Genomic DNA, 18,400 nt, shown 5'->3' on the forward strand with positions numbered 1-18,400 from the left:
CACAGAGCCAGATAAATGCAACCAATACAAGAACAGGATATTCACGCATAAGAAGGTGCCACCGCATTACTGCTTCAAGAGGGCGCTAAACCGGTTAGGGAGGCTGTAGAGGTGTGGGATTTAAATCACAGGACAGCTGTTGAGAGGCAAGCCCGCAAAACAGAGAAAAGGAGGTCTGAGGTGTCCAGAAGGAGGAAATGACCCGTGGGAGTCTCAGCCATGGGAGAGAGTTGTGTGCTGCAAGCAGAAAAGACACATACCTGGGTCTGAGAGCATAAGGCTCGTGGTAGCCCTGAAAACTCTTATTCAGAGCTGTTACAGGCTGACTCAAGAGGCAATTGTGAGCTGTTTATCCCCAAATTAGTCCTTTTTGACCATGTTTTACCGAGCTAAGGTTTTTCTAGAGTAGCAGCTATGGCAGCCATCCCTAAATTGCTCAAATCACAGTCAGTGGAGGATATGTTTTTCCATCCTGTTTCTCACACTTTGGTCCAAACTTGTCAGGTATAACGGCTCGGTGTTTGCTTGGAACTCAGTATTCCTGAATCCTCAAGTGCCTTCTCCTGTGGCTTTTGGCCCAAAATTCAACGTAGTCTCCTGGTAAATTAGGCTGAGTGGTGTAGAGTTGCAGCATGACAGCCAGAAGATACAAGCAGGCCTGACAGCCACTAGGCCTCTTTCCCTCATCCTCACTTCGGCCTTCTAGATTTTATCACACTGAAGATAAACTCAAGGAAATACTTTCCTAGGAAAAGTAGAGGAGAGAGAGTATTTCTCCTAAAGGCCTAGCGTAGAGCTGATCAAGTCACCCACTGGAGTCTTCCCAGCCCAGGCACATCTCCAGACCCATCTTAGCACCATGCCCAGCCATGCAGAAAGGAGAAACTATGCTTGAATATCCTGAGGGAGAAGGAACAAAAGAGGTCTGTCCTAGGAAGCAAGAACAGTTCAGCCTCTTTGTAGCTAGAGGAAAGCTCCGCCTATGAAGTCAGGACCTAATAAATGTCCTGGGGCCTATCCCCTGGCCCCCAGCTTCCCAATGCTCCTCAGGAGTGGCAGAGCTGAGGGGACAGACAGGAGCCTGAGGTCGCTACATGGAGGCCACAAGCCTGAGGAGCCCGGCATCTGCTCTTGGGAACAAGGCTGCTGACTGGCTTCCCCAGGCCTCCCCCTTAAGTTGTTCAGAGGAGCAGTTCTGAAGCCCCTGTTTGGGGTCATTTTCCCAGCACCTTATACAGCAAATAACCTTGAGGCAATAGTTTCCAACACTGGGTTTTCAAGGTAGCCTATGGTTGTCCAAAGTCTCCCAAACTTTTATTTCTATGTCTGTCTCCCCCACGGGGCTGCAAATACCTTGAGGAGTAGAGCAGTTTTCTTTTTTCTTTTTTTCTGTATCCCTACTGCCTAGTGTATAGGCCCGAACATAAAAAAAAAAGCTTAATAAATGTGGAACACAGACATAAGTGAATGCACTTGTCTACAGTGCCCCAGGTTCCCAAGTTACCCATGCGGCTCACTTCTTGGGTCTCTGAATGCCTCGCTCCTTCCAGCCCCCGCCACGTGGCAGCCTAAGACCTACCGTCTCAGCCTCTCACTGGGCACCAGTCAGATCCTGACCTCATGGCATGACCCCCGGATATTAGTGAAGCCCTATACGGAAATTTGCCCCTTGTCCTAAACATTAAATTGTACAAAATATTGGTCCTTTACTTGTTTTCAAGAGAAATACACATTTTAAATATATAAATAAAATCATGGCCTTGGTATGTGTAGTTCAGTACTTTGAGCTCTTCAGAGATGGGATCCTATAAAAATTTCACAAGTAGTCTCCTTCAAAGAAGTGAGAGAGACCGTTACATGATGGATGACTCTGAGAGATGCTAAAGTAATTCTCTGAAATTTTTCTGAAGTTTTTCTATGAGCCTCAAAATCAGCAGAATCTCACCTTCTCTTTGCATGAAACAGTAGACTCTAACCATCAAAAGGGTTGCAGTCATTTCAGAAGTGGAAATAAATAACCCTCTCCTATCAGCTGTCTTCTTTTTGTTTCACACGCACACCAGTGAACTAGTCTTTACCGAACACCTGTTATGTGCATGTGATATTTCCCTGTACCCACAATTCAGCACTTAGCTCATATTATCTCCCAGACAAAATTAAATTCTTTGAGAAGACCTGAATTTTTCTCATAGTTCTTTCTAACTCTCCAAAGCTCAAGTCTAGCCCTGAATAGTCGTACAATACAAGCTGATGACTTCTGAGTCTTTCCTGAGCCTTAGAATAAGAGAGCACCAATTTCCCGATTGACAATTTACCCACAAAATTACAAAATCAGAGGATATTAATCACATATACTTGCATGTGTTATTAAAACATCTCTGTGATGCCATGTTTACCACAAGCAGTCAAATTATACAAAACCTTTATAAATTAAGTCAGGAAAAGCAGAACAAGGCCAGCCTCCTATCCAAATGCCAGGGACACAGCTCAAGCTCTAGAGTGGGATACACAAAAAATAATAATAATCTTAAAACAATGTAGCAAGGGCTATTAAACATGCCAATGTTCATAGCAGCAGTATTTACAATAGTCAAGACATGGAAGCAACCTAAATGTCCATCAACCGAGTAATGAATAAAGAAGATGTAGGGCTTCCCTGGTGGCGCAGTGGTTGAGAGTCCGCCTGCCAATGCAGGGGATGCGGGTTTGTGCCCCGGTCCGGGAGGATCCCACGTGCCACGGAGCGGCTGGGCCCGTGAGCCATGGCCGCTGGGCCTGCGTGTCCGGAGCCTGTGCTCCGCAACGGGAGAGGCCACAACAGTGAGAGGCCCGCGTACCACAAAAAAAAAAAAAGAAAGAAGATGTGGTACATATATACCATGGAATATTACTCAGCCACAAAAAAGAACAAAATAATGCCATTTGCAGCAACATGGATGGACCTAGAGATTATCATACAAAAAATATGGAATAAAAAAAAAGATACAAATGATCTTATTTTCAAAACAGAAACTCACAGACATAGAAAACAAACTTATGGTTACCAAAGGGGAAAGGGGGTGAGGGATAAATTAGGAATTTGGGAGTAACATATACACACTACTATATATAAAATGGATAACTAACAAGGACCTACTGTATAGCACAGGGAACTCTACTCAATATTCTGTGATAACCTATATGAGAAAAAAATCTGAATATATATATATATATATATGTATAACTGAATCACTTTGCTATATACCTGAAACTAACACAACATTGTAAATCAACTATACTTCAATAAAAAATTAATTTAAAAAAATAGGGCTATTAAAGAGGTATGCACAAGAGCTATGAGAGGTCAAAAGCGAGACTCCTGGATCCTGAATGAGAAGAGGGAGGCTTCATGGAGGAGTTGACCCCTGAGCTGGGTGCTGGAATATACGTCAGCACTTAGAGGCAAGATGCGGGGAGAAGGCGACACATGTCAGGCACAGGAGTGGGCGCTCTTCCGGGAATGGAAGATGTTCTGAGCAGCTGGAGCACTGGAGCAGGGAGCATGGTGGGAGGGCGTCCAAGGTTTGGAATGCATCCTATAGCCAATAGGAAGGGGAGCCTGTGGGTGTTTGAGACAAGATGTCGTGTAACCGGATTTGGGGTCTAGAAAGCTATGTCTGGAAGACCTGGAGAGAATGAATTGAGGAGGAAAGAAAATGATGAAGGAAAGGGGCAGACACAGCTCTCTCCCTTCCTTCCTCCAGAAGACGTGCAAATCATTCCCACGGGTGTCACACTGTTACCGGGAAGCAGCTCTGGTTCATTCTGGGAGAGTCAGACCCTACTTGTGAAGTCTGCATTTCAACACCCACCCCATGGAACTTGATTTAGGACAACTGACACTGCAGAGGTAATTGTCCCATTTCCATCCCAGCCGTTACTTGTGCACCAAACATTCTAAAACAAAATATGATGACTCCATTGACAAATATCCTGTGTTGAGTTCTCTAGTTTCTCAGCACCCCGAAGTTCCAATATCTCCCTTGATTGTTTTAAAATGACAATTTCCTTAGCAGCTACTCTCATATTATCTGACAAGAATTTGTTAACTCCTTTCAATGCCAGAGAAGATATCCAAGGGCATTTGTCTCTGATCCTATAAACTGTGGCAACAGAGTTGGGGTTCAATTTTTGTAGCTCTGGGCAGGCATCAAGCCTGTATTGGAGTCGATGAAATACAGTGACCAAACTGTTCTCTTGAAATGAATTTCAGAAGAGCTAGAACTCTGCTCCTATTCCCTTCTGGAGCTCTGAAATTGCTTCCTTATCTTTTACCTTTCTTTTTTCCCCAGGAAGAATGATTAAGTTGATCTGCAGTTTCTCCTTACTCCCTAAAGAAAGACCAATTGCTCCAAAGGTATTTTGAACTCTTTCCTATTTTAAATGCTGTCTCCCTGTGAAGCCAAAATAGACCCACCTGTCTTTCAGTTTAACTCCTTGGGAGGAAAAAAGTGAGTCAGAATCAAGTCTTTTTGCAAAAAGGACTGCTGAGTTTTCTACTCATCTGGGCTGGAAAACAAGATCTCCTGTCTGACAATGAGAATACACACAAGAAAGCAGGGTGTCCCCTTGTCTAAGCATCAGGCACCTCTGTACTGGAGGTGGGCTCAGGAGACCCATCAGGCCTGCTGTCATTTCTGGTTTTCTCGTCTGTCTTCCCCTCCACATGTCAAGCAGGGTCTGAGTCTAACTCATCTCTGCACTGGCACTGCCTGTCACAGTGGATGGTGCACCATCATAAGGATAACTTCAATTCAGCAAGAGCCTGCTCCATCCTGGGCACTGGGCCGGCTGCTTCAGGAAGATATGGTGGTGCTTAATTTACTCAACATTCCCATTTTACATATGGAAAGGATATGATCCCCATTTCACATATGGAAAATTGAAGCTCACGAGGTTTATTCAACTTACTCAAAGTTACATACCCAGGAAGTGTCAGCAAAGATTTGAGCTCACTCCTTGTAACTCCAAACCCACGCCCTTTCCACTCACCATGCTACCTCCAAAGGGGTGAACTGGTTGCTGTTTGAGGGCTTCCATTTTGAGCTAATTCTCCAAAGTCCAAGTACTGTGTGTGGACTGATTCGCTTGACATAATTATGTTTTAAAGCAAATGTCTATAAGCAAATTCAAACTTCCATTTGACTTGCACTATAAAATTTTAAAATATATATTTTTTTATTGGAAAAATATCCCCTGTAAGACCAAGGTCTAAACTTTTTAGCACAGCAACTATAACAGACTCCTAGAACATGTTACTCAAAGGATGAGCCTCAGACCAGCAGCAGCAGCTGGGAGCTTTATAAAAGTGCAGAATCTCAGGGTCCACAATATTGGATCAGAGTCTACATTTTAATAAAATTAGGTGATTGGTACGTGCATTATCATTATCACTAGCCTTCTTAAACCTTCATAGCATGTTCCCCAGTTACGCCCTATGTTATTTATCTCACCATCCCTGCTCCTCTCCCAGGCTCCAGACAGCCTTTCCATATATAGGATTTCTGTGACCTCACCCTCACCCATTGATAAGAGTAGATTACATGGCATCATGCCTATGGTAGGTCTCCCTAAGGATGATTGACAAATGAATACTTACAAACAAACTCAGAACCACAATCTAGCCACGATGTACTTCAATAAACTGGTTTCCACAAATTGAATCAGTAATTTAATCCAGTGGTTCTGAACCCTGGACTCACATTAGAACCACATGGGGAACTTTCAGAAAACACTGACACCCAGGTTCCACCTAAGCCCAATTAAATCAGATTCTAACGTGCAGTAGAGTCGAGAGCTTGGCCTGGCTTGTCAAATCCTGTGCCTAGTAAACACTCAATAAGTGCCTGTTGAATTAATGAATCCGTTAAAGTTGAAATGCCATTATTTACCCATAGTGATATTTAAACTCACTGAGAATCCAGAGTTTTTATTCAAGTCACTTATCCAACTGGAATTTTGCTTTCCCTGACTTAATCACAAAACTAATCCTCTTGTTTCTTACTAGAATATTGTGCATCTAAATTAGCAACTCTGGATTATGGCATTATGCTTACAAGGCATTATGCTTACAAGCAATTCTACTCCACAATAGTAGTAGGAAGTGAGGACAGACACAAGCCGGGATAGACGTGCTCAGGTAGGATTCTAGTTAGAGCTGCATTTGGGGTTTGAAAGCCTCTGAGCACACAGTAAAATAGTATGGCAGCTTCATGCATTTTCTGCCTGGGGAGTATGGTAGGCTGATTGCACTGATGGCCCAGTTAAGGTTTTCGGGGTCTCCATGCTCCCTGCAATGTGATTTATGGCTCCTCCCATCACAATCTGGAGTTTCTTCCCCACTTCCTGCATCTGAGCTTTGACTAATAGAACACAACAGATGTGATGGAGCCCTTGTTCCAAGCCTGGTCCACAGGAGCCCTTGCACATTCCCACTCTTTTCTATTGAAACCTTCCATGACCATGTGAACAAATTGGGCTAGCCTGCTGGAGGATGAGACCACATGGAGGAGAACCGGTTATTCCAACAAAGCCCACAAAAGCCCAGCCAAGATCAGCAGAGCAGCATGCCCATCCCACAGCTGGCTGAAGTCACGTTTGTCAGCCAGGCTAAGACCAGAAGGATCATCCAGCTGATGGGTAGACCATCGGCAATAAGAAATGCCTTTTTTTTTTTTAACATCTTTATCGGAGTATAATTACTTTAAAATGTTGTGTTAGTTTCTGCTGTATAACAAAGTGAATCAGCTATATGTATACATATATCCCCATATCCCCTCCCTCTAGCGTCTCCCTCCCACACTCCCTATCCCACCCCTCTAGGTGGTCACAAAGCACCAAGCTGATCTCCCTGTGCTATGGAGCTGCTTCCTACTAGCTGTCTATTTTATATTCAGTTGTGTATATATGTCAATGCTACTCTCTCACTTCGTCCCAGTTTATGCTTCCCCCTCCCTGTGTCCTCAAGTCCATTCTCTAAGTCTGTGTCTTTATTCCTGTCCTGCTCCTAGGTTCACCAGAACCATTTTTATTTTTTTTTTAGATTCCGTATATATGTGTTAGCATATGGTTTGGTTTTTTTTCTGACTTACTTCACTCTGTATGACAGACTCTAGGTCCATCCACCTCACTACAAATAACTCAATTTCATTTCACTTTATGGCTGAGTAATATTCCATTGTATATATGTGCCACATCTTCTTTATCCATTCATCTGTCGATGGACACTTAGGTTGCTTCCATGTCCTGGCTATTGTAAATAGAGCTGCAATGAATATTGTGGTACATGACTCTTTGTGAATTGTGGTTTTCTCAGGGTATATGCCCAGTAGTGGGATTGCTGGGTCATATGGTAGTTCTATTTTTAGTTTTTTAAGGAACCTCCATACTGTTCTCCACAGTGGCTGTATCAATTTACATTCCCACTAGCAGTGTAGGAGGGTTCCCTTTTCTCCACACCCTCTGCAGCATTTACTGTGTGTAGATTTTTTGATGATGGCCATTCTGACCCGTGTGAGGTGATACCTCATTGTAGTTTTGATTTGTATTTCTCTAATGTTAGTGATGCTTATTGTTTTAAGCTAATTTGGGGGTAGTTTGTTATGCAGCAATAGCCAACTGAGTTAAGGCAAGTGAGTGATGGGGTTGTTTCTTTAAGATCAGAATGGTTTAACTTGGTAATGGAGGCTGTTGGGCTGCACCCCACAGACCTACAAGGCCTGCGCTTGCCCAGCTTCAAGAACGAAGAAAGAGACCAGAGTCAGCAATAGGGACATTAATGGGTTAATGGATGGGGGAGCTTACATGTCTGGAGCAAGGTCCTGGAGTGACACGTCACCACGTGCAGCAGATGGCGTGCAGGACATGGCGGCAGGCTTTGCTCCAGGGAAGGAAGGGGAAACTTCCAGTTATAGGGGAACTGACATCAGGTGGGTTCATTAGTAATCAGGGAAACCAGCAGAGGGGCACACCCCTCACCGCCCCTTTGATAAGAATAATCACTAGCTGGGGCCTGGGCAAGTACATAGGAAGGTCAGTCTTGTGTGTGGGGTGTAGGTGAAGCAGGCACTGGTCAAGCAGGGGATGTACAGAGAGCAAGAGAACAGCCATCTTGAGTGGCCTGTCCATACAGAGGCTAAGTGTCATCTTCCTGGTTCCACATCAGAATAAAATCTATCTCTGTAAAAACTAGCAGTTTGTTATTTCTTCTCCCAGAAAACATTAGTATTATGAATGCATACATGCTCTGTTTACCAGTTAATATATATACTTTTTTCCTTAGTACCCTGCCAGTTGAGCACAGAGCAATGATCATCAAGTCTGTCCTGTTAATAACCACACGTCATATTAACTACTGAGCTGAATTAACTTTGGTGCTCTGCTCAGTTTTCAGTCAATACAACAGGCCAAGCACAAAGACTGCATCAACACCTTCACAGTGCTTTTCAAAGAAGTCACCTCTGCCTAGTTCATATGCAAGTCATGAGAAGGATTTCACCCTACTAAGCAGAGGCCATAAGCCCACAGTTCTTCCCTCAGGGAAGAACCAGACAGCTCCATTCCAGCTCTGAGCAGAATCCCAGGGGTTCTTCCCTGGAACACTTTGAGACTCCCCAGAGCACACAACAGCTCTTTGATCTTCTTTGGTAGAGACTCTTGTTTTATGAGTTAATATTATTTGCCATTTATTGAATTTTAACAATGTGCTGAGTACATTCAGGGAGCAAGGATTGGGTGCAAATCCTGACCAGAATGCTGGTCATATTACCAAGGTGAGCTTTCAAGTAATGTTATCTTCCAAAAATTCAGGAGGAATAGAACAGAAACACCTTTGCAGTTGAATAATGGCTCCAGTACGTGGTTCCTCTGGTAAACAGAGATATAAGAAGATGTGAACTAGAAGTTTTAATTGAGGCACCAGAACTAAAATTGCCACATTCTAGAGTGGATGTGAGACAATCGTGTGTAGGATTTACATTCAAGGTGATCAGAGTTCATTCATGTGACTCTGACCTTTGAACCACTCTCATATCTCACACCCAGTCTTCTCTCACATAAAATGATAAGGGTTAGAATTAGGAGAAACATTTATGAGAGACCTATTGGTATGCTGAGCCCAGATACTTCTTCAGGGGTCTCTGGCTTCTAGCCTAAGGAAAGGGGCCACAGCAAGAACACCTGGAGAGTCTGACATCTGGTATGGCCCGTCGTTGAGGACTAGACGCAGGTCCCTCTTGTGAGGGCACCAGCAGGAGGCCCTCTTAGATGCTCTCTCAGATGGCTGCCTAAAGGGGCAGCAAGATGCCAGAAGCACCAGCAGATGCCTCGGGCTGAGCAAGAGGAGGCAACAAACCACACTGGGAGCACTGCCCTCTCTAAGAGAAAGTGCAGGTGAGAGATCACCGGCCATTGGGATGAGCAGAAGCAGGTGGGGACAGGAGGTCTCTGAAGAACCTACAAAAGTGCAAATAAAGAAAGGAGTCCACTTTCAACACCTGCTAGACTCGAGGACAGAATGCCAGCTCCTCATGGCATCAGTCAAGCTCCAGCTTTCCCGGCCTCTTCTCTTCTCCTACTCATGCTGCTACCCTGGAGGGTCAGAAAGTGAGGTTAGCAAGAGGAACAAGGGCAAAATATAATGTCGGGGAAAGTGAAAAAGCAGCCCAAAGCAAGAGCAAGGCTTCAGTGCGTCTTGGTGGGGGAAAATAACTGGAATGGATTCTCACAGTCCTGGAGGCCCAAAGTCCAAAATCGGTTTCACTGGGTCGAAACTGAGGTGTCTGCTGGCAAGGCCACGCTCCCTCTGGAGAGTCTACGAGAGGGTCAGTCCCGCTTCTCGCAGCTTCTGGTGGCCGCCAGCATTCCTTGTCTCGGGGCTGCATCACTCCAATCTCTGTCTCTGTGGTCACACCACCCTCTCCTCTTCTGTCCGTGTAATAAAACGTCCCTCAGTTTCCCTCTTATTAAGGATACGTGTGACGGATTTAGGGCTCACCCTGATTATCCAAGATAATCTCTCTACCTCAATATCCTTAATTTAATCCCACCTTTTGTCCTATAAGTTATAATTCACCCTTTTACCATATAGGGTAGTATTCGCAGAGTCCAGGGATTAGAATGTCAAGGAAGTGTTAAGGAAATTAAAGAAGGTGTTTAAGGTGGGGTTAACACCTAATGAATAACCTGAGGCATAGAGAGGTTAAGGAACTTTCCTAAGGTCACATAAGCTAAATACCGGGTAAGTCAGGTCTTGAAGAAGCTAGTCAAAAGCTTTGCCTCCTATCATACGCTCTGACCAATGGCATTGGAATCCTTCGCATGCTATAGCTATTTTCAAGTATTACTCAAGCATCCTATAATAGTTTCCTCAAAAAAAAAAAGGTCTCCATTTGGAGGCTTCTAGGAAAACATGAAAGAAAGGAGATTCCTTCAAATTCAGTTCACTGGAGTTCTCATCCATTTCTACTCCAGTATTGTTGAGAGAACTCCAGGCCAAAAAAATAAAATATGGGATTTCTTTTCTGGGAGGAGAAGAGCTGGAGATATAATAAAACACCACCAAACAGAGTTCATGGAGTCTAACTGTGCAGAAAATATTCAGTGAGTGCCTATATCCAGCAGAACCTTGTCCGATCATTTACTGCAAAATTGCAGAAGGGATGGGCCAGCAGCCTTCCCTATTATGTAAATGTAGACAGGAAGTGCTCATTAGGGGTCCTCGTGCCTTGGATGTGTGACTTGTAGCCCAGACTGAAAGCAGCAGAGAGGACTAACCCAGTGCTGGTGAAGGGTGAGGATAATCATCAACATTTGGAGAAGTCACCAAAACACCTCCTCGCTGAACCTTTACAGGGCAGAACCTTTACACCTGTGCGTCTCCACAAGCCCTGTGTTAGCATGGAACCATGCTCCAGGGAGGTGCAACACAGCAACCCATCAGAGGTGACACAAGAATCCAAGAGCCCGAGAAAATGGAACATAGCCGTCAGCAAGTTAGTGTCGAGAGAGGGGCTGGAGTGGAAAAGAGGGGGGGCACCAGGGAGCTGTGAGCTGAGGGTTGGCTCCTGGAGGCCACCTCTCTGGAGACCAGGAGACAGTGTGTGAAAATGGATGGACTGAGGTGGAACAAATTCACAGAATGTTGCAGGGATTAGTGCCCCAAAACAAGAGTGGGAAGCTTAATTTCCTTGACAGTTTTATATAGGGTGACGGTAAAGGAAAGCCAAAGACTGTTTAAATAACTTGAAAAGCTCTTGTGTTAGTCATCATGAGATCTTTACAAACTGCGCTCATTTTTAAATCAATGGCTGTCAACATGCTAAATGCTAAAAATATAACCATTCCCCCTTCTTCATCTTATAGACATGAAAATATTGACGTGATAAGGGTGTTTCCACCTCTGCCACCCACTTAGTGTCAATTCAAAGGAGAAACTGTTATAATTAGTCCTTTTCAAATGATCTTGACTTTCTTCTATCGTCTTCCAAATTCAGAAATACAAAATCTGTTGAAAGGGAACTTGCTACTCTCAGAAAAACTTGTCATCTAATTATATCCTTGAGTTGAGCAAATCTTTGTTGCTTTTCTTGAAATCAGAAAAATCACTCCTTCCCTTCCTGGGGTGCAGATGGGGGTAGTTACTCTTCCTGGATTTTCCACTCAACCCCGATCTCTGAGGTCTCCAGACTGACTCTCTAACAAAAAAGGGAAATCTTTGCTTTTATTGATTTTGTACAGCTTAACACAACACTGGAAGCAGACACAGGGACCTGACCCTCACACACAGCCAAAAGTGTTTGACAATAGCAGTAGAAAACGTCTGAGCGACTTCCGGGAAGATGGCGGAAGAGTAAGACGCGGAGATCACCTTCCTCCCCAAGAATACACCAGAAATACATCTACACGTGGAACAACTCCTACAGAGCACCTACTGAACGCTGGCAGAAGACCTCAGACCTCCCAAAAGGCAAGAAACCCCCCACGTACCTGGGTAGGGCAAAAGAAAAAAATAAACAGAGACAAAAGGATAGGAACGGGTCCTGCACCAGCAGGAGGGAGCTGTGAAGGAGGAAAAGTGTCCACACACTAGGAAGCCCCTTCGCGGGCGGAGACTGCAGGTGGCGCAGTGGGGGAGCTTCGGAGCCGCGGAGGAGAGCACATCAACAGGGGTGCGGAGGGCAAAGCGGAGAGATTCCAGCGCAGAGGATCAGGGCCACTGGCACTCACCAGCCGAGAGGCTTGTCTGCTTACCCGCCGGGGCAGGCGGGGGCTGGGAGCTGAGGCTCCGGCTTCGGTCGGAGCGCCGGGAGAGGACAGGGGTTGGCGGCGTGAACACAGCCTGCAGGGCGTTAGTGCGCCGCGGCTAGCCGGGAGGGAGTCCGGGGAAAAGTCTGGACCTGCTAAGAGGCAAGAGACTTTTTCTTCCCTCTTTATTTCCTGGTGCGCGAGGAGAGGGGATTGAGTACGCTGCTTGGGGGAGCTCCAGAGACGGGCGCGAGCCGCGGCTCAAAGTGTGGACCCCAGAGACGGACATGGGACGCTAAGGCTGCCGCTGCCGCCACCAAGAAGCCTGTGTGCGAGCACAGGTCACTATCCACACCCCCCTTCCGGGGAGCCTGTGCAGCCCACCACTGCCGGGGTCCCGGGATCTAGGGACAACTCCCCCGGGAGAACTCACGGCGCGCCCCAGGCTGGCAACATCACACTGGCCTCTGCCGCAGCAGGCCCACCCCGCACTCTGTGACCCTCCCTGCCCCCCGGCCTGAGTGAGCCAGAGCCTCCGAATCAGCGGCTCCTTTAACCCCGTCCTGTCTGAGCAAAGAACAGACGCCCTCCCGGCGACCTACACGCACAGGCGGGGCCAAATCCAAAGCTGAGCCCCTGGGAGCTGTGAGAACAAAGAAGAGAAAGGGAAATCTCTCCCAGCAGCCTCAGAAGCAGCGGATTAAAGCTCCACAATCAACTTGATGTACCCTGCATCTGTGGAATACATGAATAGACAACGAATCATCCCACATTAAGGAGCCGTGTGGATGAAAGGCTCTTGGTGCTGCAGCCAGGAGTTAGTGCTGTGCCTCTGAGGTGGGAGAGCCAACTTCAGGACACTGGTCCACAAGAGGCCTCCCAGCTGCATATAATATCAAACGGCGAAAATCTCCCAGAGATCTCCATCTCAACACCAGCACCCAGCTTCACTCAACGACCGACTAGCTATAGTGCTGGACATCCTATGCCAAACAACTAACAAGACAGGAACACAACACCATGCATTAGCAGAGAGGCTGCCCAAAATCATAGTAAGTCTACAGACACCCCAAAACACACCACCAGACATGGACCTGCCCACCAGAAACACAAGATCCAGCCTCATCCACCAGAACACAAGCACTAGTACCCTCCACCAGGAAGCCTACACAACCCACTGAACCAACCTTAGCCACTGGGGACAGACACTAAAAACAACAGGAACTACAAACCTTCAGCTTGCAAAAAGGAGACCCCAAACACAGTAAGGTAAGCAAAATGAAAAGACAGAAAAACACAGAGCAGATGAAGGAGCAAGATGAAAACCCACCAGACCTAACAAATGAAGAGGAAATAGGCAGTCTACCTGAAAAAGAATTCAGAATAATGATAGTAAAGATGATCCAAAATCTTGGAAATAGAATAGACAAAATGCAAGAAACACTTAACAAGGACCTAGAAAACTAAAGATGAAACAAACAATGATGAACAACACAATAAATGAAATTAAAAATACTCTAGATGGGATCAATAGCAGAATAACTGAGGCAGAAGAACAGATAAGTGACCTGGAAGATAAAATAGTGGAAATAACTAATGCAGAGCACAATAAAGAAAAAAGAATGAAAAGAACTGAGGACAGTCTCAGAGACCTCTGGGACAACATTAAATGCACCAACATTCGAATTATAGGGGTTCCAGAAGAAGGAGAGAAAAAGAAAGGGACTGAGAAAATATTTGAAGAGATTATAGTTGAAAACTTCCCTAATATGGGAAAGGAAATAGTTAATCAAGTCCAGGAAGCACAGAGAGTCCCATACAGGATAAATACAAGGAGAAATACGCCAAGACACATATTAATCAAACTATCAAAAATTAAATACAAACAAAGCATATTAAAAGCAGCAAGGGAAAAACAACAAATAACACACAAGGGAATCCCCATAAGGTTAACAGCTGATCTTTCAGCAGAAACTCTGCAAGCCAGAAGGGACTGGCAGGACATATTGAAAGTGCTGAAGGAGAAAAACATGCAACCAAGATTACTCTAACCAGCAAGGATCTCATTCAGATTTGATGGAGAAATTAAAACCTTTACAGACAAGCAAAAGCTGAGAGAGTTCAGCACCACCAAACCAGCTCTACAACAACTGCTAAAGGAACTTCTCTAGGCAAGAAACACAAAAGAAGGAAAAGACCTACAATAACGAACCCAAAACAATTAAGAAAATGGGAATGGGAACATACATATCGATAATTACCTTAAATGTAAATGGACTAAATGCTCCCACCAAAAGACACAGATTGGCTGAATGGATACAAAAACAAGACACATATATTTACTGTCTACAAGAGACCCACTTCAGACCTAGAGACACATACAGACTGAAAGTAAGGGGATGGAAAAAGGTATTTCATGCAAATGGAAACCAAAAGAAAGCTGGAGTAGCAATTCTCATATCAGACAAAATAGAGTAAAAAATAAAGACTATTAGAAGAGGCAAAGTACGACACTACATAATGATCAAGGGATCGATCCAAGAAGAAGATATAACAATTGTAAATGTTTATGCACCCAACATAGGAGCACCTCAATACATAAGGCAAATACTAACAGCCATAAAAGGGGAAATCGACAGTAACACATTCATAGTAGGGGATTTTAACACCCCACTTTCACCAATGGACAGATCATCCAAAATGAAAATAAATAAGGAAACACAAGCTTTAAATGATACATTAAACAAGATGGACTTAATTGATATTTATAGGCCATTCCATCCAAAAACAAGAGAATACACATTTTTCTCAACTGCTCATGGAACATTCTCCAGGATAGATCATATCTTGGGTCACAAATCAAGCCTTGGTAAAGTTAAGAAAATGGAAATTGTATCAAGTATCTTTTCCAACCACAACGCTATGAGACTAGATATCAATTACAGGAAAAGATCTGTAAAAAATACAAACAAATGGAGGCTAAACAATACACTACTTAATAACGAAGTGATCACTGAAGAAATCAAAGAGGAAATCAAAAAATACCTACAAACAAATGACAATGGAGACACGACGACTCAAAATCTATGGGATGCAGCAAACGCAGTTCTAAGAGGGAAGTTTATAGCAATACAATCCTACCTTAAGAAACAGGAAACATCTCGAATAAACAACCTAACCCTGCACCTAAAGCAATTAGAGAAAGAAGAACAAAAAAACCCCAAAGTTAGCAGAAGGTAAGAAATCATAAAAATCAGATCAGAAATAAATGAAAAAGAAATGAAGGAAACAATAGCAAAGATCAATAAAACTAAAAGCTGGTCCTTTGAAAGGATAAACAAAATTGATAAACCATTAGTCAGACTCATCAAGAAAAAAAGGGAGAAGACTGAAATCAATAGAATTAGAAAAGAAAAAGGAGAAGTAACAACAGACACTGCAGAAATACAAAAGATCATGAGAGATTACTACAAGCAACTCTATGCCAATAAAATGGACAACCTGGAAGAAATGGACAAATTCTTAGAAATGCACAACCTGCCAAGACAGAATCAGGAAGAAATAGAAAATATGAACAGACCAATCACAAGCACTGAAATTCAAACTGTGATTAAAAATCTTCCAACAAGCAAAAGTCCAGGACCAGATGGCTTCACAGGCAAATTCTGTCAAACATTTAGAGAAGAGCTATCACCTATCCTTCTCAAACTCTTCCAAAGTATAGCAGAGGGAGGAACACTCCCCAACTCATTCTACGAGGCCACCATCACCCTGATACCAAAACCAGACAAGGATGTCACAAAGAAAAAATACTACAGGCCAATATCACTGATGAACATAGGTGCAAAAATCCTCAACAAAATGCTAGCAAACAGAATCCAACAGCACATTAAACGGATCATACACCATGATCAAGGGGGGTTTATTCCAGGAATGCAAGGATTCTTCAATATACGCAAATCAGTCAACGTGATACACCATATTAACAAATTGAAGAAGAAAAACCATATGATCATCTCAATAGATGCAGAGAAAGCTTTTGACAAAATTCAACACCCATTTATGATAAAAACCCTGCAGAAAGTAGGCATAGAGGGAACTTTCCTCAACATAATAAAGGCCATATGTGACAAACCCACAGCCAACATCGTCCTCAATGGTGAAAAACTGAAAGCATTTCCACTAAGATCAGGAACAAGACAAGGTTGCCCACTCTCACCACTCTTATTCAACATAGTTTTGGAAGTTTTAGCCACAGCAATCAGAGATGAAAAGGAAATAAAAGGAATCCAAATCGGAAAAGAAGAAGTGAAGCTGTCACTCTTTGCAGATGACATGATACTATACATAGAGGATCCTAAAGATGCTACCAGAAAACTACTAGAGCTAAGCAATGAATTTGGTAAAGTAGCAGGATACAAAATTAATGCACAGAAATCTCTTGCATTCCTATACACTAACAATGAAAAATCTGAAGGAGAAATTAAGGAAACACTCCCATTAACCATTGCAACAAAAAGAATAATATACCTAGGAATAAACCTACCTAAGGAGATGAAAGACCTGTATGCAGAAAATTATAAGACACTGATGAAAGAAATTAAAGATGATACCAATAGATGGAGAGATATACCATGTTCTTGGATTGGAAGAATCAACATTGTGAAAATGACTTACTACCCAAAGCAATCTACAGATTCAATGCAATCCCTATCAAACTACCACTGGCATTTTTCACAGAACTAGAACAAAAAATTTCACAATTTGTATGGAAACACAAAAGACCCCAAATAGCCAAAGCAATCTTGAGAATGAAAAATGGAACTGGAGGAATCAGGCTTCCTGACTTCAGATCACACTACAAAGCTACAGTAATCAAGACAGTATGGTACTGGCACAAAAACAGAAATATAGATCAATGGAACAGGATAGAAAGCCCAGAGATAAACCCATGCACATATGGTCACCTTATCTTTGATAAAGGAGGCAGGAATTTACTGTGGAGAAAGGACAGCCTCTTCAGTAAGTGGTGCTGGGAAAACTGGACAGCTACATGTAAAAGTATGAGATTAGAACACTCCCTAACACCATACACAAAAATAAGCTCAAAATCGATTAAAGACCTAAATGTAAGGCCAGAAACTATCAAACTCTTAGAGGAAAACATAGACAGGACAGTCTGTGACATCAATCACAGCAAGGTCCTTTCTGACCCACCTCCTAGAGAAATGGAAATAAAAACAAAAATAAACAAATGGGACCTAATGAAACTTCAAAGCCTTTGCGCAGCAAAGGAAACCATAAAGAAGACCAAAAGACAGCCCTCAGAATGGGAGAAAATATTTGCAAATGAAGCAACTGACAAAGGATTAATCTCCAAAATTTATAAGCAGCTCATGCAGCTTAATAACAAAAAAACAAACAACCCAATCCAAAAATGTGCAGGAGACCTAAATAGACATTTCTCCAAAGAAGATATACAGACTGCCAACAAACACATGAAAGAATGCTCAACATCACTAATCATTAGAGAAATGCAAATCAAAACTACAATGAGATATCATCTCACACCAGTCAGAATGGCCATCATCAAAAAATCTAGAAACAATAAATGCTGGAGAGGGTGTGGAGAAAAGGGAACCCTCTTACACTGTTGGTGGGAATGTAAATTGATACAGCCACTGTGGAGAATAGTATGGAGGTTCCTTAAAAAACTACAAATAGAACTACCATATGACCCAGCAATCCCACTACTGGGTATATACCCTGAGAAAACCATAATTCAAAAAGAGTCATGTACCAAAATGTTCATTGCAGCTCTATTTACAATAGCTCTATTTACAACACCTAAGTGTCCATCATCGCATGAATGGATAAAGAAGATGTGACACATATATAGAATGGAATATTACTCAGCCATAAAAAGAAACGAAATTGAGCTATTTGTAATGAGGTGGATAGACCTAGAGTCTGTTATACAGAGTGAAGTAAGTCAGAAAGAGAGAGACAAATACCATATGCTAACACATATATATGGAATTTAAGGGAAAAAAATGTCATGAAAAACCTAGTGGTGAAACAGGAGTAAAGACACAGACTTACTAGAGAATGGACTTGA

Source organism: Phocoena sinus, chromosome 3 (assembly GCF_008692025.1).
Source record: "Phocoena sinus isolate mPhoSin1 chromosome 3, mPhoSin1.pri, whole genome shotgun sequence".
NCBI lineage: Eukaryota > Metazoa > Chordata > Mammalia > Artiodactyla > Phocoenidae > Phocoena > Phocoena sinus.